Genomic DNA, 24139 nt, shown 5'->3' with positions numbered 1-24139 from the left:
GAATGGCACATTGTAGACATTCAACAAATATTTTATATACGTATATATACACACACATGCACACACATATATATTTGTATATATATGTGTGTTTATATACATATGTATATATAAAAAGAACTTACTGATGCGCATTATAGCATAAATAAAATTAAACTTTACAAGTTTTCGTTGTTGAAGGCAGATATGTTCTAATAATAAAAAAGGTGAGAATCTTTCAAGTGAACCTGATATGAATAAAGTTGTTGCTGTGTAAGAAAAAAAATAGGCACAGCAGACCACATAGAAATACTACCTATAGTAATGGTGAAAAGTAAAAGACCAACATACGTTGATTCCGGCGAAAGAGAGAAGCGACCTGTTGGTACTTTAGCCAGGATCTGACAAGAGGGATCAGTGGGTCTCAGATGAAATGCCTGCCTCTAGTCCAGTCTGAATCATTTGCTTAAAGGCTGATTTGGACTCACTGGTAGGGGGCAGGGCCAAAGGTCTGTGTTTCTGGTGATGCTGATGCTGCTAATTGGTGGACTAAGCTTTGAGCAACAAAGATCTAGACTTCGCTTTCCAAACATCTGTTTTCTACAAGCATGGAGTTTGAAAGTACATTTTAAAACATTTCTTCTTTGTAGTTTTTACTGAGGTCTAAAATCATACCATAAAGTAGATTTTTTTTTTAAGTGATATTTGGTGAAACGAAAAAACGAAATTCTTGAAAGCAAGTGTGTTTTAGGTTTTCGGAAGTATGATGTAAAAGGCCTGTCATTGGTTGAGAGGCGCTGCGTGTCATGGGCACTGCATCTCCTGGCCTGGTCCCTGCCCTTGTGAGTGCCTGTCAGTTGGTAGTGGCTGGAACACGTGTTGAGGAAGATTCTGAGTCTGAAAGCAGATGGCGGGTGGGCACATGGGATGTGATTGGTTTGTGTGTGTGCTTTGGGGTGCAGAGAATAGTGGCGGCCGTGCTTTCCTCCTTTCCTCACAGGCAAATAATTCATAGAACATTGTGGGAAAAGACTTCAGACTTGATCACTGAAAGGACTCTAATTAGGCAAGTGCTGCAAATGTGTACAACAGATTGGGTGGATAGATTGTTATTGGAAATATATCTCATTTTACTAATAGCTCTTTTGCGTATTATCCAGTCATGTCTCAATGGCATTTACTGTAGTCTCTGTTACCCTGAAATTTAGCCACCCGATGGAAGTCTCTTTATAAGGAAAAAAAATTTCCTGTCAATTATTTCTAAAGGTCATAGAGTTAATGACTAGCTGGGAGGTTAATTAGATTCTGAAAGCCTCTTCATATCAATTAAATCTCTTATCTTTATGTTTTAGTAAATAAACTCAGTAACTATTTAGAGCTACTGTTTTAGGATAAGAAACACTGTAAACAGTAAACTATACAAGGGGTATTTGGGGTTTTTTCTCACATCTGAGAAAGCATGATTACAAAATAAACTGATATATGTGAATTGGTGATAGTATCTTTTATTCTAGAATTTCTGAATTAGATAATTTATTTTTCAAAATTGCATGCAAATGACTCCTTAGTCATAAACAAATGCCATTAGTGTAACCTCAAGAAAACCATTTCAGAGAGGAAAAAGTAAGGTCAGAGTTACCCTGAGAATGAGCTACTTACTAGTAAAAAACTCTCTGTGGTTCCAGAAACCAGACTCCTTTCAGAGTTACTATACACACATGTAAATAAGTGATATATTTAGTACCTATGGCCTGACAATCACAAACCCAATCATTTCTGTCATGTGAATTCTCTTTGGATAATATAACCAGATTTCAGAATGAAATGGTATAAATCTGCATTAATCAGTAAGGTAGCCACTAACGACATGTAGCTTTTTAATTTTAGTTAATTGAAATGAAATAAAATTTAAAAGTTCAGCTCCTAGGTGCCCCTGGGTGGTTCAGTCAGTTGAGTGTCTGACTCGTGGTTTCCACTCAGGTCATGATCTCAGGGTGGTGAGATCAAGCCCTGTGTTGGGATCCAAGCTCAGTGAGGAGTCTGCTCAAGATTCTTTCCCCCCTCCCTCTCCCTCCCCTTATGTTGCTCCCCCAACTAGTGTTAGCACTCTCTCTCTCTCACTCTCTAAAATAAATTAGGGCGCCTGGGTAGCTCAGTTGGTTAAGCGACTGCCTTCGGCTCAGGTCATGATCCTGGAGTCCCGGGATCGAGTCCCACATCGGGCTTCCTGCTCAGCAGGGAGTCTGCTTCTCCCTTTGACCCTCTTCCCTCTCGTGCTTTCTATCGCTCATTCTCTCTCTCTCAAATAAATAAATAAAATCTTTAAAAAAAAAAATAAAATAAAATAAAATAAATTAGTTAAGTAAATCTTTAAAAAATAAATAAAAGTTCAGCTCCTAGTCTCACTAGCCACATTTCAAGTACTTGATTGCCACATATGATTGGTGGATCCCATATTGGTCAGGACAGGTATAGAAATACTCATCACCCTAGAAACCTTCCCCTGGGCAGCACTGCTGTAAGGGATGAAACTGGCGAATCCAGTGCTCTTGTTCATGAAGTAATTGCATGATGGTTGATGGATACACCTAATAAAGGGCCTGTCAACCAGAGAGGATGCATGCAGCCATTTCATCTTCTGTTCTTGAGCAGACGTTTACTCCATGCCCATTGAATATCAGGGTCTGGGTCAGGGCACAGAAACCCAAACAGGAAAGCTGAGCCACTCAGTCAGTGTTTATTCCCAGCAGTAGAACATTCGTTAAGATAAATGTGATTTTGTGGAGTGAGGTGAGTGGGAACACCGAGGCTGGGATTGCCCTAAGGAATAAGAGAAAATGGAGGAAGGGATGGGAAAGAAGACTCGTAGGGAAAGAGAAACAAGCTAGATCAATTCTGGACTTTCCCACGAGGAAGGAAAGAGCACATATGCACACGGTTTCTTCTGATTTTTCCTCATTGGAAATGTGAGAATTTTATCTTCATCCAGGCTTGATGACTGGGCTCTCCTTAAAGTGTGGTGGTTCTGAAACAAATAATGCAACATATTTTAAGAAAAAAGAAAAAGAAGAAGATAACAGGAGAGGAAGAAAAGGGGAGTATGTCAGAGGGGGAGACGAACCATGAGAGATGATGGACTCTGAAAAACAAACTGAGGGTTCTAGAGGGGAGGGGGGTAGGGGGATGGGTTAGCCTGGTGATGGGTATTGAGGAGGGCACGTTCTGCATGGAGCACTGGGTGTTATGAACAAACAATGAATCATGGAACACTGCACCAAAAACTAATGATGTAATATATGGTGATTAACATAACAATAAAAAAATTAAAAAAAAATAAAAAATAAAAAAAATAAAAAAAAAAGTGTGGTGGTTCTGAATGAACACCATGGGGTGGAGGGGAAGAAAGCTGCAGAGTGATTTTCCTGAAGAATGTGATTGAAGCATTATCGTGAGAGTTCACCTTTTAGATTTTACATTTAGGAAATAAAACTTCCAAAGCCCCACAGATTTGGAGAGAAATTAAGTTCTAGTTACAGCAACATCACACACTAGTTCTCTAACCTGGGGCAAGTTATTTAGCCATCTTGACTTCAGGTTCCTGCTCTGAGTCAGTATTGTCAACCCTGACCCAGACTTCCTCACAGGCTGTTGTGATGATTAGAGGCTATAAAAGATGTCAGAATCCATTGTAAACTGTTAAGTTATATAAGGTGTTTTATTTTCAACATCAAGGGAAAAGTTTAGGTAATAAAAGTTGTTTAACCAAAGGAGAGAGAAGAAGCAAATTCTTAATTTGGGAATAAATCTATAACATTTTATATTAATAAGTATATAAGTATACCATTCTTATATAAATAATGGCATTTTATATAAATTTATAGAACAAAGGCCAGTGAATTTCCTTTTCCCCAAGCATTTGTAAAATATTCTCTATGTGCAAGGTGAGTGGGAAATATGACAATGATGATGATGTGTCCAGCACTCTCAAGGGCCAATAGTCCAGTGTGGACAAAACATACACAGGATTTGTTCTTTCATTCAGCAGATATTGATGAACATGAAGACCACGTGCCAAACATTTTATTGGTAATGTATCTGTGACAATCCTACCCAGCAGTCTGAACCAAAAGACATAGAGTACAGTGTGGTATCTGAGGCAAAAGAAAGTAATTGCAACTGTGAGCACCTGAAAACATCTCATAGTGGTTATAGATAAGTAGATAAGTTAATAGGCTAAACCAATCTGCAAGTCATTTATTCCCAATTAAAATAAAAGCGAAACTAATAAAGGTAATAGTGTATAGACTTATAAATGCATACACACACACATATATATACACACACACATTTATGTGTATATGTATACTGTGTAGCAGGCTTTATTTTGGTTTCTGGTTGGCACTGGATTTTTTTAATATATGGTTTCTCTGTAAACATGTGGTTATAATTTTTAGAGAAAATCTGTAGAATACAAATGTTAGGAAAATGCAGTGAATACGATTGCCTTTCGGTTTGATAAAAGGTTCTCTGGTGCTAAGAATGGAAACCTTAAGATTACATCCCACATCCTTGGTTTAACTTTACAGATGAGGTTCCCCCCCCCCCCCATGAATTCTAAAACATGATACATCTGGCTGAGAGACTGGAAAATTGTTACATGCCTGTGTAACATTCTTATAACCTAATCGTTCTACAACTTTTCTCGCAGTTTAATCATTGGAGAATGTTCTTTGTTTTTGTAGTCACTGTTTCACATAGTAACAGCTTGTTGTATTTTGGTCTGTTTGCCAGAGGGTAGGTTTATTTTTAAAACCCTGAACTCTGAATTTTTCTTTATTTTTCCAAGATTGAAAGCAGCTGAAATGCCTGGAGTTACAGGTTGAAGGCTGCTTTACAATATGTGAAGGGAAGCTTCTTTCCCTCCTCCCTTTGTGTGTGTGTGTGTGTGTGTGTGTGTGTGTGTGTGTGTGTGTGTGTGTGTGTGTGTTTAAATTTTTTCCTAACAAATGTCTTCTAACTGGTAGTTGTCTAAAAATAGAAAACTGCCTAACTAAAAATAGCCTGGCTCTCGGTCGTGCCAAGGAAAATGGAGAGGAATAGGCGTGGAATAGAAGGCTGAGTAATCCAGTTCTATTCATTCAGAGAAACCTTTGAGAATGCGGGCGATGATAAAGTGCCCTCAAAAAACCACAGGCCTGACTCTCTCTTCAGACTTCTAGGTGCCAATAAACATTTTAGCCCCAGGATACATTTTTTTTTCTCATAGGTTGTAAACATTTTCTGAAAGACAAGGCTTTGTTTCACAGAACCTGACAAACTGCCATAACTAACTTTCCTAAGGTCTTAAAAATTCATAATTGTAAGATATATTTTAAAAAAGCATCTTAAATGAAAGTATTGTAAAATAATGTACATCATGTAATACTTAGGAGAAAACTGTTACAATAAAAACTGCTTACTGCTTGCAATTAAACTCAAAACTTTAAAGTTTCACAGAAAGTTATTCCTGTGACTCATGTAGCTAAAGAGAACAGCTGACTTAGTTTAACTCCCTTAGATACAGAAATTCTCTTAAGTGTATATTCCTTTATATCAAAGGAATACCAATATTTAGTCTCTTTCTTACAATTAGAATTTTCAGCCAGGCAGATTTTCTCTTTTGATTTTTTAATTGGAGTAGAAACTACCTTCAAAAATAACATTTCAAGAGTCGGATGGCCTGGAGTTTAGAGAAATGGAATTTTGACTAAGTCATTAAAAAAAAATACATAGGCCAGTTTTGCAGTGGTAATGCTTTTTTGTTTTGTTTTGTTTTACTTAAGTAATCCGAATAATCAGGTCAAACATAGCAACAGGGTGTGGAAATGTCAGCACAGTTCATGGGGTTATAGGGGTCTAAGCATTGTTATGTTCAGTTCCTGTAATGATGCTAGTGATAAGACTCTTGAGACAAAGGACGATAATTGATGGAAAGAGCCTTAAATCATTGCTAGAAGAATCAAGGTCCTTGTATCTGTGTACATCGACTCTTCTGGTCTCCTTCCATCTTGTAAAGCATTTTGTCGTCTTGCATGGTGGCCCCCTACTGCTCTTTGTAATAGATGCAGACCACAAGTGATTCCTTCATGCAGCATACAGGGTGTAATTGTGTCTGTGTGGTGTATTAGTAATTACCAGGCTGAATTCCCATATTGTATCTTTAGTGCAGGCACGGAAAAATAGGACATACAACCCTGCATAGACATTTTCAACCTAGATAGTGAACCACTTAGAGCTACATTCCAGGGACAAAGCCTTTTATTTGCACACTTTCTAAACAAAATTTTCATTGTTGAGTCATTTGTGCTATGCAGGATAAATTCAGTTTTGGAAATAATTACCTCTGATATATTCATTTCTGACTCCTCAGCAAAACCTTTGTAATATGGAAAATATTTGCTATTTTTAATTGCTAAAAAATCATTTTAATATTGCTAGATATAATAGTGATATGAAATGTAATAATTGTGCTAGACTATCATGTACAGAGAATAGTGCATGGTTCACTACATATAACGGATTGTATAGCATTCATAAACATTAAATAATATGATTGTTTTAGCTTTATTTTAATGTTAAATGGTGATATTTTCATATATAATTTATTGATTTTGGCTCAAACGTTAAACTTCAGAAAAAGCTGACAATGAATTTTTGTTACAGTAAACAGATATAAATTAATAATTAATTTCTTTGGTATAAAATTTGCATCCATCCTTTACGTATTACGTAGCCAATATTGATTTGACTACCTCCTAATCATTGGGGATTTGAAATGTTTACAGTATTATTTATCTATAATAGAAGCCAAAATAATGTCAGCAGATTGGTTTAAACAAGAGAAGGGATGTTTATTTTATGCATCAAATGTTTATAAGGACAGCTAAAAACTATTAAATATGGTAACAAGGAAATTAATAAGGCCATTTCATTAGCAATAGCAAATGTCATTAAATTTATTTTGTGAATTATTAATTAAAGCATGCAAGAGTTTGATTCCATTTTTATCTTCAGATTTAAAAGTAACCTGCCCATGTGTATATTTTATAAATTTACTTCCACTTTTATCTGTGGATATTTTTATTCTAGCAATATTCATTAGATTCCAAGGATATAGAGGACTTCATAATGATGCTAGGAGAGATAGAAGTTTGGAAGATACAGTCAATGACATCACAAAATTTAACAGTCTAGCTAAGATAAAAAATATACATGCAAATCGACTGGACAAAACACCATAAGAGGGACTGTAAGATATTTTGGGGGAGGCAGAATAGCAGTGAGAACATCAGCCTGGAACTAGACTGCATAAGTTTTTATCCTATCTCCCCTGCTGACTGGTTGTACTTTCCCAGACAAGTTACTTAGATTGTCTCTTTCTTACGTTGTTTGTAAATGGGGTTAATAATAGCACCTAGTATCTAGTTATTATGAGAATTAAATTATTGAACATTTATAAAATGCTTGGAATGAGGTCTGGCACATAGGTTCTTGGAGATGACTGTGATGATGACAATGACGCCCCGATGTTTGAAATCAAGTAACAATCTCTAGGAAGAAGAATTTAAAAAGTCAGGAGATGGGCGCCTAGGTGGCTCAGTCAGTTGAGCGTCCGACTCTTGGTTTCGGCTCAGGTCATCATGTCACAGTGGTGGGATTGAGCCCCACGTTGGGCTCAGTGCTGAGCCCAGAGTCTGCTTTAGATTCTCATTCCCCCCCCCCTGCTCCTTCCCCTGCTCTCTCTCTCTCTCAAATAAATAAAATCTTTTTAAAAAGTCAGGAGAGGTGAGTGATGAGTAGACATTTTTAGTCTCAAACAAATGAAGATCAGAAATATGGATATAAATTGATGAAGAGGATGTGGGCAAATCTTTCAAAAGACCAATTATGGGTGCGCCTGGGTGGCTCAGTCCTTTAAGCGTTTGCCTTCAGCTCAGGTTATCGTCTCAGGGTCCTGGGATCAAGGCCTGCATGGGTCTCCCTGCTCAGCAGGGAGCCTGCTTCTCTCTCTGCCTCTGTGATCTCTCTCATTCTCACTCTCTTTCAAATAATAAATAAAATCTTTTAAAAAAAAGACCAATTATGCAAAGATCCACAAGAAGAAATGATCCAAGGGCATGAAAATAAGTAGCTTGGTATGACAAGAATGTTCACATACAGTAGGAATTATAAGAAAGATGGCAAGGTAAATGGAGAAGAGGGGGACAGGCAAATCAAATGCTCTAAATGTTTGGTGTGGAATTAGATGCAATACAGTAGGTATGAGAAAGATACTGGATGGCCTCAAGCCATAGAATAGCATAATGACAATCAATGCTTGAGGAAAATTCCGGGAAATATAACTATCTCTAGAGGGAAGCAATTTAGTTGTAAAAAGTGGAAATGCCAAGTTGTTTTAATTTTTATAGTAACATATGTATATGTGTGCATGCTAAAAATCCTGAAGCCTTTCATTATACTTATATATTTTAAACCATTTACATCATTCTGTAGACATCTATGATAATCATAATATAATTATGATTATATAATAATCATAATATAATTATTATATATATTATATATATTATATATATAATTATATATATATTATTATATAATCATAATATAGAACAAGTTGTTTTTGAAGTATGCATACAATTTCAGTGCACTGATAATATGCACATGCATTTCTCTGGCTAAGGACTATTTGTCATATACAGTATGTTAAAGGAGCAAATTATGGAGAACTCGGGGTATATTTAAACTATATAATATTCTTTAGATTACATTGAAGAAGAAATCAAAATCTATAAATTCAGAAGTTCCTAAGGAGTTATGTGCATTTTCAGTGACCATGTAAATGGTCAGGATTCTGGATACAATACTTCCAAATGTAAAAACTACCCTCACACTTTCAGGTTTATAATCTAAAAGCCCAGCCTTTTCATTGGAAGACAATGTGGTATAGGAAAAGGGACAGACAAGTTTAGACTCCAACAAACCTGGTTTCTACAACATTCATAAATTCTATGCTTTGGGGCAAGTTTCTAAACCTTCACCAAATCTCTGCTTTCTAAGCAGTAAAATAGTGATGGTAAATCTCACTTTTGGTCTTTTTGTAAGAATCAAGTTATACCGTGTACATATATATCCATTACCACATGTTGAAAACATGATGATCATAAACATGTTCTTTCCTTTCCTGCTTCTCCTTCCTGCAAGTGTAGATTTAGGCAAAATTTCTAACTTTTTACTTTCACACACACACACACACACACACACACACACACCTTGGACATTGAAATCTTCAGAGTATTTTCTGATTATGTTAAAACAAAATGTCACATTTTAGAAATTGTTACATATATGTGTAACTATTTCTTGCATAATGAGGTTATGAAATTCTTTAGAGATAAGATTCCCTATACAGATTTTAGAACTAAGGAAAAGGTAGAGAAAAGTAAAAACTTGGATTCTATTAAGTCAAAACAGAATTGATTAAAAAAAAATTGGCAGAACTTTGTCAGAGAGGCTTGCCCAAGTTCTGTTGGTGAACTCTGATATATAGTTAGGATATAATTTATTCCCTGGTGTTCCCTTTGGACTACTATGTATCCAGGGAAGAGCACAGTTAGACAATGAAAGGGAGGGTTAGGGAAAGAGAGGAAGGGAAGGAGGGAGGGGGAGGTTGATTAAGATTTTAAGACAATGAAAGTAATTAGAAAAGCTAAGACAGGAGTGTTCCTACATTGCCAGTTTCTTCTCTGACACAAAAACAAATAATTGATTTTTATTAAAATACTAGCCAGCCAACAGTGTCAGTGTGATGATATTGTTAATGATAAAATATATCTATCTTACATTGCTTCTAACTTGTATCTTTGCCCTAGCTCCCTCAGTATTTTGATGGCAGTAAGGATACATGCTCTTGGAAATGAGCCAAGCACATGCTAACGCATTATACATTTGGCTTGGTTCCAAGTGAACAGGTGTTTTAAATATTCCAGTCACATACTCACAATGTATATTGCTACTGGGGAAAGGATATCATTTCTGAACCACTGATGTTTGTTTGACTCTGTTCTGACCCACACCTATTTTGCACTCTGAAGATTTAGCAAAGATGAACTGTGGTTTGAGGAGGGATGACCGTGAGAGCCCTACTTTTACTGATAGGAGGTGCAGCAAATTTATAGTTCTGAACTCTGCACCTGATGTCTGGCTACGGAGATCAAAGTACTTGCTGCTCAACATTAGAAGAAGGGAAATTTAGAGCTTTCCACAACTGAGTTCCTACAAATATGAGATTTTTACTTCTACTAGAGAAAAATATAATAAATTATTAGAAATTATTTGTTATGATTAGGGGAAGGAATTTGTTTTCTATTAGAAGCCGTCGTTCAGTTTGCAGACATACCACAATAAAACAACCTAACTTTTCTGGGGTCTAAATTACGAAATTGAACTATTTCCTTCTGGAGGAAAAAAAGATAAAAATAGCTATGCAGAAATATATCTATCCAGAAATAATTCTGAAGATCCTTTCAAAATTCTTAGCTTCATGCTGTGTGTGGGCACACACACATGCACACACACTTGCTCACTCACATACGTACACACAGATATGTACACATAACTCACGTAGTTAATGTGAGACTGGCAATTTCCAGCAGATGAACTCAGATATATAACTTCCATCTCACTGTGCACAAGTTCCTGTGTCAGATCAACAAACTCATTGATTTCCGTCTGTCCCTTTGGCTTCAGCAATAAAGAAATGCAAGAAAGTGGAGGCGGAGGTTGGGTGGGGAGGACTTCTAACGTCTCTCGGCCACCTGCCTTAACTTCATACTTCATGTCAGTATAGATTGAATTCCTCTGGCCATTACTCAGTAGTGTGTGTGCATTACCTCATGGAAACAGACTCTGAACCATGGTCTGCTTCCTCTTTTAATGGTACCGTTTCCCCTCATCTTTTAACCGTGGTCTTTAAAAAGAAGTGGGATTCTATTCAGAATGATGGTGATGGCAGTTTGGGGCATTTTAAAACTATTAGTTGGTTAATGTGTGGTTAATATTATTTATTCAACAGAAAATTGACTTTAAACCCATGTAAAAAGCCAAGTATCAAAATTGTAACCTTCTTTTAAATGTTATAAAACTTTGTTTAATTTCAATTTTCAAAAAATTCAGTTTCCCATCTAAGAGATTCATGTATTGGCCAGGCTGGAGAAGCCTCCAGAGAAAACAGGGCAGCTCAGCCACTGCGGAAGCTGCGTCGGTGACTGTGGGTGGCATTTCTCTGCTGAGTCAGGTTTGTGCCATGCCTTCCCTCAGCTTTTACTAACAGTGTGGATTTTCTGACAAGATGCAAAAACCCAAGTCTTGCGGTTCTTGAAGCTCTCCTGCAGTTTTTCCCTTTTCCTTGGGACTTGGGGAAATTTTCACTTAAGAAGATCCCATCTTGCTATGTCTTCCTTGTAACAGTTGAAAAAAACTGGGAACTTTTACAGTCATTCCCTCACTTTTTCTCCCTTCTGGGCTATAACGTAACACAGTATTATCCATATCATTTTGAAAACCAAAGAAAGGGAAGAGCTTCTGTACCCATGTTTAAAAAGGAGAATTTTTATAACTCATACACGATTTCTTCATGATCCCATAGTATTGGCCAGAGAGAAACAGTCGTCCCTCCATAGAAGTATATATTTCTTCTCTTTTCCCCTACCTACCCCCATCACCCCAGCAAAAATGTTACCAGCTTTGGAATCTCTTATCTACCCAAGCAAATTGAAGTGAAGAGCTGGGCAGTTAGCTTGGGAATCTGAAGAATAGAGGCACCAAAAAACTATAAAGCAAATTTTTTCTCTTATTAACAGAGACTTGAAGTTCTTGCTAGTATTATTTTAATAATTGGGACAAACCTACACTTCATTTTACTCAGATAGATACAGCCTTAATGTTAATGCAGAGGACTTCCTTCCTGGTCCTAAAAATGTAGGAGTGGAAAAAATTAACCAACCTTTCTTTGCCTTCGGTTTTCAACATCCTACACTTCATTTTAACTAGGTAGCTGCAACCTAAATATTATGGAAGGGGCCTTCCCCTCTCTTCAGTGGCTATTGCAATAACACAACAGGAAAAACATTTTAGATAAAATTATTCATCAGAAAGTGAGTTCTATTACAAATATATCTCTTTATGAAAAAAATAAGATTTGCCAAACATTTCACCAATTTCATCTGAGAACAAAGTATTCAAAGAAAACACTGGCCTAACTTAGGCAATCTTTATAATCGGATGACGTGCAGAGGCAGAATAGGAGAATAAGGACAAAGGAAAACCGGGAGCCTCATACATGAGTTCGTTAATTCGGTTCCACCACTAACTTTGCGGACTTTCGCAAGTGCTTGAACCTCCTTACACCTACTTTTCTTCACCTGTGGCAGTCATGGGGAAGAGTAGTTACGAGAGTTTAAAAAGAGATCCATGCAGAGCTGCAGGCTCAGTCCCTGGCACATAGGAAATGCTCCATTAATGGGAGGTGTTACTGCTGAGGAACAGATTCGGTTAAGGGGAAAATTAATATTTTGATAGTGTGGGAAGACTGGTTTAATTTCCTTTTCATGCCATAGAAGGGGAAATGTTTTTATAATTACCTAATGAATAATATGGAAGAAATTATTGTGCAAATGAAAACTTTAAGTTCACCACTGAAACTAACAAAATCACTGAGAATCCATAAGGTATGCCAAACTTAAAAATCAGGTTGCAGTACATTTTCAGTTGATAATGCCTGAAATTATTGAGGACCTCATAACAAAAGCAGGTAGCTATGCCACGGGGACCGGAAGGCCAGTGCCACAGAGACTCCCCAGAGAAGGCTGTCCAGAGCTGGAGGACAGAGCAGTCTGTGGGGCTGGCAGATGCCATTTGGCCTCACTGAGTTAAACAGGTGCCCAGCCACTGCCAGGAGCAAATAACAGGATGAGCAAGATTGCTGATGGCCCGTGGTAAAGCTTTATGTTAGATCATAAAGTGCTGAGCCCAGGCATGAAGAGAGGCCAGCTTACCTGCTGGGGGATCAGTTGATGTGCTCACTGGATTATTTTTTCCCTCTGTCCATCAGACCCTCAGCTTCTCTCTCTCATTCTCATTCCCTTCCTCCCTCCCCATATCCATTTGTCTGTCATCTCTCCATCATCTGTCGTCATTTTATCCTTTCGCGTTCTCCTTCTTGTCATAATTACTTTACTTAAGCATATACTGTCCATAACTTTGTTTTTCATTTCTTAGTGCTCTCTCTAGCTTTTGTAGCATCATATGAAATCCAAAGTGACTGAATGCAAAACCTAAGAATGTTACTTATCTGTATAATGTATGAAGTCATGGGAAATGTGATTTTGTGAATGAGTTGCTCTAAGATTCTGAGACCATGGATTTGTATATGGATAACATTCATAGCATAAGGAAAATAAATTGAAATGAGTTTGATTTTAATTATTGGTTAATTTAATTTGGAAACATAAATTTAGAAAAATTTAAACCTACACAAAAATGATAAGGTAGCTTAGCCTATGTAGGTTTTCATCAGCATTTGATATTGATAATGCTAGCCTTTCCAAAACATTTTTTTATGAATTTTATTTTCTTTGAAAGTATTTTATCTAAGAAAAAAGATCCCTATTTGCTATAATGGACTGCATATTAGGTATTTTCAGAATCTTCTTTGTAGATAGTTTTGTCCTGTTTATTTTTAATGATTATACTCAGTTATTTTTTTTAAGATTTTATTTATTTATTCATGAGAGACAGAGAGAGAGGCAGAGGGAGAAGCAGGCTCCCAAGGAGCAGGGAGCCCGATGCGGGACTCGATCCCAGAACCCTGGGATCATGACCTGAGCCAAAGGCAGACGCTTAACCATCTGAGCCACCCAGGCATCCTATACTCAATTCATTATTGTCTATGCTAATGAAAAAGGACCCTTTATTCTTTTTAATGCTAGCATTGTTAACATAGTGTTATATTAGTTTCAATTAGTTTCAATATATTAGTACAATATAGTGACTCAACAATTCTATACATTACTCAGTGCTCATCATGGTAAGTGTGCTCTTAATCCACATTACCTATTTCACTCATCCCCCCACCCACCTCCCCTCTGGTAGCTATCAGTTTGTTCTCTATAGTTAGGAGTGGTTTTTGGTTTGTCTCTTTTTTTTTCATTCATTTGTTTTGTTTCTCAAATTCCACATATGAGGGAGATTTTATGGTATTTGTCTTTCCTTGACTGACTTATTTCACTTAGCGTTATAAACTATATCCATCCATGTTGTTGCAAATGGCAAGATCTCATTCTTTTTTATGGCTGAGTGATATAACATCTTCTTTATCCATTCATCTATCAGGGAACACAGGCTACTTCCATAATTTGGCTATTGTAAATAATGCTGCAGTAAATGTAGGGGTGCATGTATCTTTTCAAATTAGTGTTTTGTTTCCTTTGGATAGATACCCAATAGTGGAATTACTGGATCATATGGTAATTCTATTTTTAATTTTTTGAGGTACCTCCGTACTGCTTTCCACGGTGGCTGCCCCAGTTTGCATTCCCACCAACAGTGCACAAGGGTTCCTTTTTTCCCACATCCTTGCCAACACTTGTTGTTACTTGTGTTTTTTATTTTAGACATAAAATTTTAGACAGGTGTGAGATGTTATCCCATTATGGTTTTGATTTGCATTTTCCTGATGATGAGTGATATGAAGCATCTTTTCAAGTGTCTGTTGGCTATCTCTGTGTCTTTGGAGAAATGTCTGTTTTTGTCTTCAGTGAGAACAGACCCTTTATAGCAATATTATAAAATAGCAGAACCTCCAATGTGAGTCAGGAGACAGCAACCTGTAATAACGAATAAGTCAGGAATCCAGAGAGTAAGTCCTTGTGGCAAGTTGAGTAAAGGGTCCTACTGCTAAAATGCTACTGGTACTTTTGATGTCTGTCCTATTGATGCTCTCGTTATGTTTCTGGTACCAGCTGGAAATAACTGCATTGCTAGGAAAGCAAATAGAGGCCCTTTGATGAATGAACCCAAAATTCCCATTAATTTATGAAATTCTGAGGGCTCTAATGCTCCTTGGTCATGTGGAGACTGAGGCAGGCACACAGTCACCCCACAGAGCACAGCTGTGTTAAGACTGCAGGGAGGGCTCGTCTAAATGCAGACAATGACTGGAATGGTGTCCATGTGCTTTGTAAATACAGCAAAAGTCTCAAATGGAGAACTGAAACTGAGCAACTGCCCAGGAACTTGAAGTACTTTTATTTTTAAGCACCTTTTATTTACCTGAAGCTCTTTGATTATTAAAAGGTACAGTTGTAACAAACTTTCTTCCACCGGACACCTACCCAAGACAGCTGAGCATAAAATCCACAACTTACTAACAATCCACATAAAAGATTTGTGGTAATGACATACAAGCTGTAGACAATAAATAGATTAGACCCTGTCCTTCACTGCAAGTAACTTTTAATGTGGAAGAAGAGATAAAACATATCACCAGTATAAACCTATTTGCAGAAAAGAAAGAAAAGGGCATTGTAAGTATCCTGCTGTGCAGTTTGGAGATTTAATCTGAGGGACTTTCTTATTGCCTGTTCTGAATGTGAATAGACGTATGTTCCCTGATCCATTGACTACATCCTATAAACTTCACATCCCGTACAACAACCTCTACCTCCAGGACAACCCTCCGAACCTAGAAGAAGTCTTTCTTTCCCAGTTCTTGACTTCCAGCCAGGGTTGCTGGCCTAGTTTCCTGTTCATAGACCAGGTCTGATAGAGCCCCATGGTGTTCTTCCAACTACTGGTCTAACTGGCCCAGCCCCTGATCAGTGACCACCTTACCCATTATATCTTGGGCACTCTTCTTTAAACAGAAAGTTTTCCAGTGTTTCAGCCAATGAAATAAAAATATCAATATGCATTAACCAGATCCCCGGGGATTTTACATCAAAAGAGACAAGTAATAAGGCTAGAGACCCAGGCTGCTAGGCTTTGGCAGACCTAGCAAACATTACTGATGTTGAAAGAAGAGAGAAAAGGTACACAGTGTTAAAGGAAAAGGAAAGCTTGGATCCCCACTAACTTTGGCTTAATATTTCTGAGCCTCCTTATTATATGTCATCAGGCTCTCCTTGGCTGTCCAGAAGAGCCAGCCAATTTGTTGCAATATTCTACTGTCACATACTGCACTAGTCACTAAAGATAGAAAGCTTTCAAGAGATGTTTCTTGTCTACAGGGATCTTAAAATCTAGAAAATGAGACAAAACCGAGAATACGGAGAACATTATGAAATAAATGTTAATTACAAAGTTCTGGAGAAGCACAAAGAGAGACGCATTAATTCTCTTACCTCTCCAGTCCACAGGATTCTTTCCTTTTATAATTTAAATTTATGTGTGAAGCTGGGAGAAGGTGGGGTTAGAGAGAGTGGGTTGTAGGGGCAAAAACAGCATATACTCCGAGCACAAATCTAGCAACTGCCCCCTGTGTGTTTTCAGCTTCCATTGTGATTCCATCTTAAATAAGAACCTCTGTCACTGCAGCCTTGGATTCCATTATTTTTTTATTAGCAACAACAGTATTTATTGGGTCTCATCCTTGCAGTGGGCACATTCAGGTTGCAGTAGGTACAGAGGTGAAAAGGACAGGGTTTCTGCTCTTGTAGAGGTTGGTTCTAATGCAGCCACCATAGCTGTGCTGTTCATATTGTTCTCACAGAATCCCAGTGATGCTCTGAGGCCCTGATACCTCAGGTTAACATGTCAGAACAATATGGGTGTTGAGCAGCATGTGCTAACCCACTCTCTCAGATGGTTCAGGCTCAGGCTCAGGCTCAGGCAGAACCCTCCGAATTAACACATAGGCTAGTTTTCACAGGGCATACTCCCAGAGTGTACCAGCTGGGAAGGCAAAGAATAAGGGGCCCTCTCCCATCATTGCTGTCCAATCACTATCAAATAACCAAAATCACCCAGAGTGAATGACAAATAGAGGGTTTTCCCATCAGTCCAAAGACCAGCCCAGGAGAGAAGGAGACTAGGGTCAAGGCTGCTGGAGCTCTTTACCTCTCTGCAGCCTGGCAGAGGCCCAGGGTAGGAGAGAGGTCTTAGGCAAGGAAGCAATTTAACCTTCATCTGGGAGTCCCTGGCTATCTCAGAAATGAGGATTTGGGTTATCTCAAGTACAATTCTCTGGTATGATCAAAATTGTCATGACATGAGTCAATCAGTTGTGAACCTCACATCTTATTTTGTGTTCCCTTACTGAATGCTCCGTATACACTCTGCTTTTCAGATAAACTAGTGATAAACTATAGATCCCAACTAACAGAAAAAAACAAACCATTTCTACCCGGTATAAAATAGTCTGTGTCACCTCCACTGTTGCCACTCCCACAGGGATATTCTATTGCCACAGTTGTGAAGGGATTCTAGAGCTTGCTTTAACTTACCAGAACTTGTGTTCCTTGCATTTTTTTACTTAATCTTATTAAAACATATAAATAATGCTGTCATCTTAGGAAACCACCCAACTCATTTCAGTTAGTCTGTCAGTATTAGAGAGTATGACTGTCAGGTTTGTTTGCTTATTCATTTATCCAGTGAAGGGTTACTAAGAACCTTTATTGAGCCCATATATATTAATCCGGCCCTATGGCAGGAACCAGAGACACCCAGTCCTTACAGAACTCACTGTCTAGTGGTGAAGCAGACGTGTGAGAAGATAAATTAGAATATAATATACCACCTATTATTAAACACACACAAAAAGTCACGGACAGAGAAGGGAGTCCCAAAATGCCTAAAAGAGCTAGGAAAGAGCTTCATGGAGCAAGGGATGGCGTTGGGTAATAGGTAACCTAGGTTGATTAAGGTTTGTGTAACACAGAGCAGAAGCAAACACAATATTCTAGACAGGAATGAATGACACATATCAAAACAGCGTTATTACAGGACCTACCTGACTTGGGAAATGGTAGGAATTTCCCTGCTGATGAAACCCACAGTGCTGGGGGAGAAGGGAGGGAATGAGGCTGGAGAAGAGGAGGGCTTGCTGTGAAAACCAGGGTTGTGGCCTTTGGGAGCCACCAGCGTTTGTATGGAGAACAGTGATAAAATGAGATTTGCATTGTAATGAGACCCTGCTGAAAGTGGGAAGGATGACTGGCTGGCTGGAAGGTGAGATCAGAGGACAAACAGATTAAGGGTGGGAGACCAAATATAAAAAATAGTAACAGAGTCAAGAGATGGTGGAGTCAAGGGTGACTTCTGGGTTTCCAGCTTGAACAACTAGGGTGTGATGTTTGCTAGGAAAGGAAAGATGGGAGGGGAATGGATAAAGGGATAGGTTACAATCAACAAAATAAATAAGAAGAAGAGATCGTGGGAATCCTGTAGAAATGAGGAAGCATGGTGACTGAGAATGGTAGTCCTGAGCCGATGATAAATATAGGTAGTGTGGGCTACTCCCACTTCATGACTAATCATGCCCTGACCCAACTTCAATAAAAAGGCATTTACAACTAGGTAAGAGCCTACATGGAAACAAAAATAATGATTTAACCTATCCTTATACATATACATCTTCTTTTGTTAAAGCATTAATGGTTTTAAAAAGATGCTTGAGTGTGTTATTTTTCAAGAATCAGTGCTCTCAATAATCTGCCTTTGTCATCCCTGTAACCTATTTGCAAGTAAAATGCCATAGTTGAAAAAGGTTAGTAGGTAAAGTTACATTTATATTTTTAGACTTTCAAAAATCCTGCTTCCTGATCTTTGTTAATTTACTCCTCGCCTCCCTTTCTCGACCTTTGTTTATTAGATTTGTCCTATCTTTTTCTTCCTTATTTAAGAAGTCACTAACATCATTCATCCTTCAAACCCACTTCCAGCTTGATCATTCATATTCCAGCTTTTTGTTTTTTATCTCATCTTTTATTTTTTAGCTTGCTTTATAGAGATTAGGATTAACTGCATATTTTAGCATGCATTTCAGTCATTATATATTAAATGTTCCCTGCTTAGTATTTTACTTCAGATCTCTCCTGGATTCAGAATGTCAGGGAGCGTTTCATGGCTAAGTGTGCCAAACTTCCCCATCTCAGTCCTGTTCCAGGCCAGCCTCATGATGCATGCCCTGTGCAGGTTCCAGAAGAGGTGTGGTGGAAGAATTCTTAACAAAAACATCAACCCACTGACCTATCCTGACGCAGCCTGAATCATCTGATTGGCCTTAGAATCACCCTGATTTTCCATGAATCCTCCAGGCTAAGGTTGGCCCGGAATAAGACCAATGTCAAAGCCCAGGAGAATAGTGGAGCAGTAGACCAGCATCCAAAAATGGGGAAAAAAGATGAACTCTGACCAAGAATTTTAAAACATGGTTATTTCAAATTTATAGTATCTGATTCACATTCACAAAAGTTTCCCCATGCTCTTGACTATAAGTTTTCTGTTTTTCCTTTTCTACCTTTACACATTCTGCCTAAGATACCCCTCCCTTTTTCCTTCTTCCATACTGAATCCTGTGCCCTCTTTCCTGCTACTCATATCATGGCCAAGATTATATGATCATGGCTTTTTGACCTTAAAGATTTCATGAGTGCTTAGTTATTTCTGACGTTCCATATCTAGACCAGTACCCCAATTTTTAAGTATTCAATGATATAAATCTCCTGAGTTTTAATGAGTTTCATACTGCATTGTTTTTGAACTTTAAAATGACACATTCAAAAAATAGTCAATTTATCATAGTTATTTAAAAAGAACAAAATAATAACTGTTTTAATATAATGTGAAATAATAATATAAAATGGTGAAAAAGAAATTACAGTTGCAAAAATACTACACTGAGACTCCTCTTTCTCCCTCTAGCATCTGAGCATTCTTTCCTGTTGTGTTCATCCATCCATTCAGCCTCTCATTAATGCTGCAGACATTTATTAATCTTCTGCCGTGTGCCAGGCCCTGTGCGAAGTCCTGGTGATACAAAATGGCTAGTAAACAATCCCTAACCCCCAAGAGTTCACTCATGGGAAGAAAAACATATGAACAGAAGTTCTTAATCATATCTCTGGGAATGCATCTTTGCATCCAGAGGACCCTGACAGACAACACCTGACACATAGTAGCCCTTAGCAAATATATATCAAGAGGTCTGAATCCCACTACCATTTCTGCTTCCAACTAGCCAGACAGCTTTGGTCCAGTCTTGAAACCTCTGCATACACTAACATTAAAGTGAAGATCTGTGTTCTGTTCATTCAGCAAACATGTATTGAGCCTTTACAAGTTCTATATTGAAACTCCAAAAGTGAATAAAGGAAGGTGCTTTGTTACTTGCCCCATGAGCTAGCAAGGGAGACCCATAAGTAATAATGTGTGATAAAGGCTCTAATAGAAAAATGTACATGAATGAGGGAGAAATTAATTCTGCCCTGATGATCAGGGAAGTCTACAAAGAGGAGATGGTGTATTAATTAGCTCTACCTTGAAGGAGGACTGTCTCAAGTCCAGGGAAGAGATATTGGTGGGCTCATTCTAGAAGCCCAGCTTGAGCAAGTTGCTTATGCACCGTTATTCTTCCCCTCTGGAAGACATGAGGAAAGGCCAGATGATCCTTGGTGGTCTAGTCCAGGATTAGAGTACCAGTCATTATAGGAACTATCACCATCTGAATGTTTATATGAAATAATTCATGACCACTAGAAGGCATGGGTGGGTGTTTCTTTATGTTCTATACATTAAAAGTCTTCAAATCTTTAACTTGTGTCTTTTATTTCCATTATCTAAAGATGAAAAATTGTTCGGTGAAAAGAATTTCAAGTCCAATATTAAGATTATCTTTGGAGGAAAGGAATAAAATGAAACAATGAAAATCTCCAGCTCTTCCCAGCCTTTCCTCAGTAGGAGTTAATACCTGGTTAGAATAAGCATGAATAACCTGGAGGAAATACAGTGTTAAGTTTATATTTTTAATTTTTTATTAAAATGTTCACCACAAATGAATAATATGGGGTAAAATTTAATTTTTTACAGTCTGTACTAGATATGATTACATATGATTTGCTTGTCTAATTAAAGTCTACCTACCGATTGTAGTAAATTTGCAGTATTTTAATTGTCTTTTCATTTCTATATTAAGAACAAAGAAAGATAGTGCAGACAATGCTTACAGTTTTGGTAATTAAAACCTATAGAGAAATTTCTTGGCATCTGATCTTCCCCAGTCTAAGCAATCTGTGCTAGAAATCACACACACACGAAAACCATATATAATATTGTAGGCCATTTCAGAGGTTTTTCATTTAAATTTGTATTGCCTGCTTTTCTAAAACACAAGTGCACCAGACAGTATCTGTGTATCATAGGTTTTCAGTAATTGTCTGCTGACGATAGTTTAAGTGAGAGAAGTCATTCCAATAGGGCAGCCACCCCCCAGGGCTGAGGGGACGAAAGCAGCAGCTTGGTAGCTGCACACAGCTTTGGGAGGATGTTTACGAAATACTCTCAGACACTTCGCTTACAGGCAGGATCCATCTCAACTGCATCTCCTTTTCCTATGTGGATTTATGGCTTTCTAAAGATTATTCAGCTTGTTAAGAGTAGACGCTTATTTTCATAAAGCTGTGAAAGATAAGCACAAAAAATGATTTAGTATTAAAGAAAAGGAAACTACCTTTTCTAAGTTGATGCTTTTTTTTTCCCCCCTTGGCTTTTGTGCGAACATGACATTCATGCAACTAATAGAGATAATTCTTGCATATGTTCTTGACATATCAACCCTCTAAAGTAAGGGTAATGCTAGCTGCACAAAAAAGGTTGATTATTTGGATTTTGAGAAAAATTAATGGGTGTGTATGGGTTTTTTGCAAAAGGATTTGAAATTGCTGCTGTACAGTGGGTAGGTACAGAAAAAGAAAGATGATGAGAATAGATATTCTTTTTTTTTAAGATTTTATTTATTTATTTGACAGAGAGAGCAAGCGAGCGCAGAAGCAGGGGGAGCTGCAGACAGAGGGAGAGGGAGAAGCAGGTTTCCCGCCGAACGGGGGGCCCGATGCGGGGGCTCAATCCCAGGAACCCCAAGATCATGACCTGAGCCAAAGGCAGATGCTTAACCATCTGAGTCACCCAGGCACCCCGAAAATAGATATTCTTGAGGACTAAGATTGCCAAAATGGAAAGAAGTTGAATGGTTGGAAGCTTTAATCTGTGATGGTGGCTCTCTAAAATAAGCTTAATTTTATGTAACTAACAGTAACATAAAATATATAGCTTCATTTAATTGAAAAAGGCTAATGGTTTAGTTATTTCTTTTTTACTAACAAGAAATAATTAAGAAAGGGAAACCAGTTTTAACCATTTTATACAGAAGGAATTTTGTAGATGATAACATAATACCTAAGACGAGAAATGAGAGCTCCATGTGGCATTCTTTTTCATTTATATTCCTTTCAGTAACGAAATAGAATCTGTTCCCTGCATCTATTTCATTAGAATTTTTGAAGCACCTGTCACCTATCATCGTCAGTTTATATGTATTTCAAGTTTTCCTGATGAACAAATGTAATAATGCAGGGTCCATATGTCCACATGTCTGGGAGGGGAGATTCCATGTGGTTTTTGGATTACCTGTCTGGACTCCCTTTCCCATCTATTGTTTGGAGTATGTCACCTTCTGTCAATCTAATTACTTCTCTAAAAAACGGCTGTTCTCAGCTCACTGCATGACAATTGCTGCCTTGTGAAAACATCCCAGAAGCCTCTGCCGTCAATTGATCTACCCCAAAAGTGTCACTCTCACATGGAAAGTTGAATTCAGTATACAGACTCACTCAAGATTTACAGAGTTCTCTGAGGGAAGAGTTTCTTTAGATACGTAGCAGGAGAAGCTGGTTTCAGTAGATCTCTTGCCTCATCTTGACAGAATCAATCTTTTCACAACATAGTCAGCTGAGAGACACAATATATGCAGCCGGGACTTCTAGCCCCTATAAAAAAAATAATGATTTAAGCGCCTGCATTACCTGACCAATAACATTTGTAAAAGATCAGAGAAGCTTTCAAAGTCCAGAGGCAGAGATTTTGAGGGTTGTTTTTTTTTCTAGAAAAAGGCCTGAAGGAATAGTGCTTATTTATCCAGTTTTAACAGTCCCTTTAGTTTATACCGACTATTTATCGCTACAATAAAGACAGACTTGGCCGATCTAACAGTAATTCTTTTGTCATCCTTAAACAGCTGTAGATTTTTAATATAATAAAGATAAGAGTTCCACATTCACATGATAGTATTTAAGTTTATGCCATCACATCCATCTTCAGAGCCTTATAATTCTACCACGATCATCTGTTCTTGGCAGAAACGTGTTCTACAAGCTCTCAGCTGAGGATAATATTTTTGAACAATTTTTTCAATGTTGTAGTTATGTGATTATGGGAATTTGGAACTCACTATTAATTTGTCCTTGGGTTTTGTATCTGTATATCTCAAATGCCCCCTTTTTTAAATAATACAGTTCAACTTGAAATAAGACTGCACTGTATCTTTCAGTGTTAGAGATATTTCATTACTTAAATACTGGTGATATTCATTGAAAGATAATGTAGTCAGAAACAAGAAGAATTTATAAGGAGAAAATGAGCCACTGTTTCCCGCCCCCCTCACTGCTGTTTCATTTATGACTTCATGCCACTTGCTTTGTTTGCTTAACAGTTTATATAACTCTTTAGGTACAAAATGAGCCCTTGGTCTAATGATTTTTTAATCCAAAAACTGATAATTGCTTTATTGACTAATAAACATTCCCACTCTAAAATCTGACCTCTAGAAATACCAATATTTTAACCATATTTTCATACTTAAAGCGTTCCCACAGCCCAATTTTTAAATTTTTCTATCTTATTTCAGCATTCACTCTACTGTTGCAGTTGCATGTGAGTGAAAGCGATCTATTCTGCATCCCTCACCTTACAAGTGTGGGAAAGCCTGGGCAGGGGAAGGTGGCCCCATGTTTCCCCCCGGCAGGAGGCCAGAGGTGTGGACCTTCATGCTTGCGTACGCTGGTTTGAG

General features: G+C 37.8%; 1 protein-coding gene and 1 long non-coding RNA gene across 2 annotated transcripts in view; one reads left to right on the top strand and one right to left on the bottom strand.

The window, feature by feature from the left end:
• MEF2C (myocyte enhancer factor 2C) overlaps positions 1-24139 on the top strand; it is a 150662-nt gene that overhangs the window by 81784 nt on the left and 44739 nt on the right.
• Positions 22951-24139, bottom strand: part of LOC113928672 — an 85734-nt gene continuing 84545 nt past the window's right edge. Inside the window, exon 4 of the long non-coding RNA XR_003521925.1 lies at positions 22951-23060. This is a non-coding gene — a long non-coding RNA (uncharacterized LOC113928672). The remainder of the gene's footprint in view (positions 23061-24139) is intronic.

Source organism: Zalophus californianus, chromosome 5 (assembly GCF_009762305.2).
Source record: "Zalophus californianus isolate mZalCal1 chromosome 5, mZalCal1.pri.v2, whole genome shotgun sequence".
NCBI classification, from domain to species: domain Eukaryota; kingdom Metazoa; phylum Chordata; class Mammalia; order Carnivora; family Otariidae; genus Zalophus; species Zalophus californianus.
The sequence above is the reverse complement of the archived record's forward strand: the minus strand, read 5'-3'. Positions and strand labels throughout refer to the sequence as shown.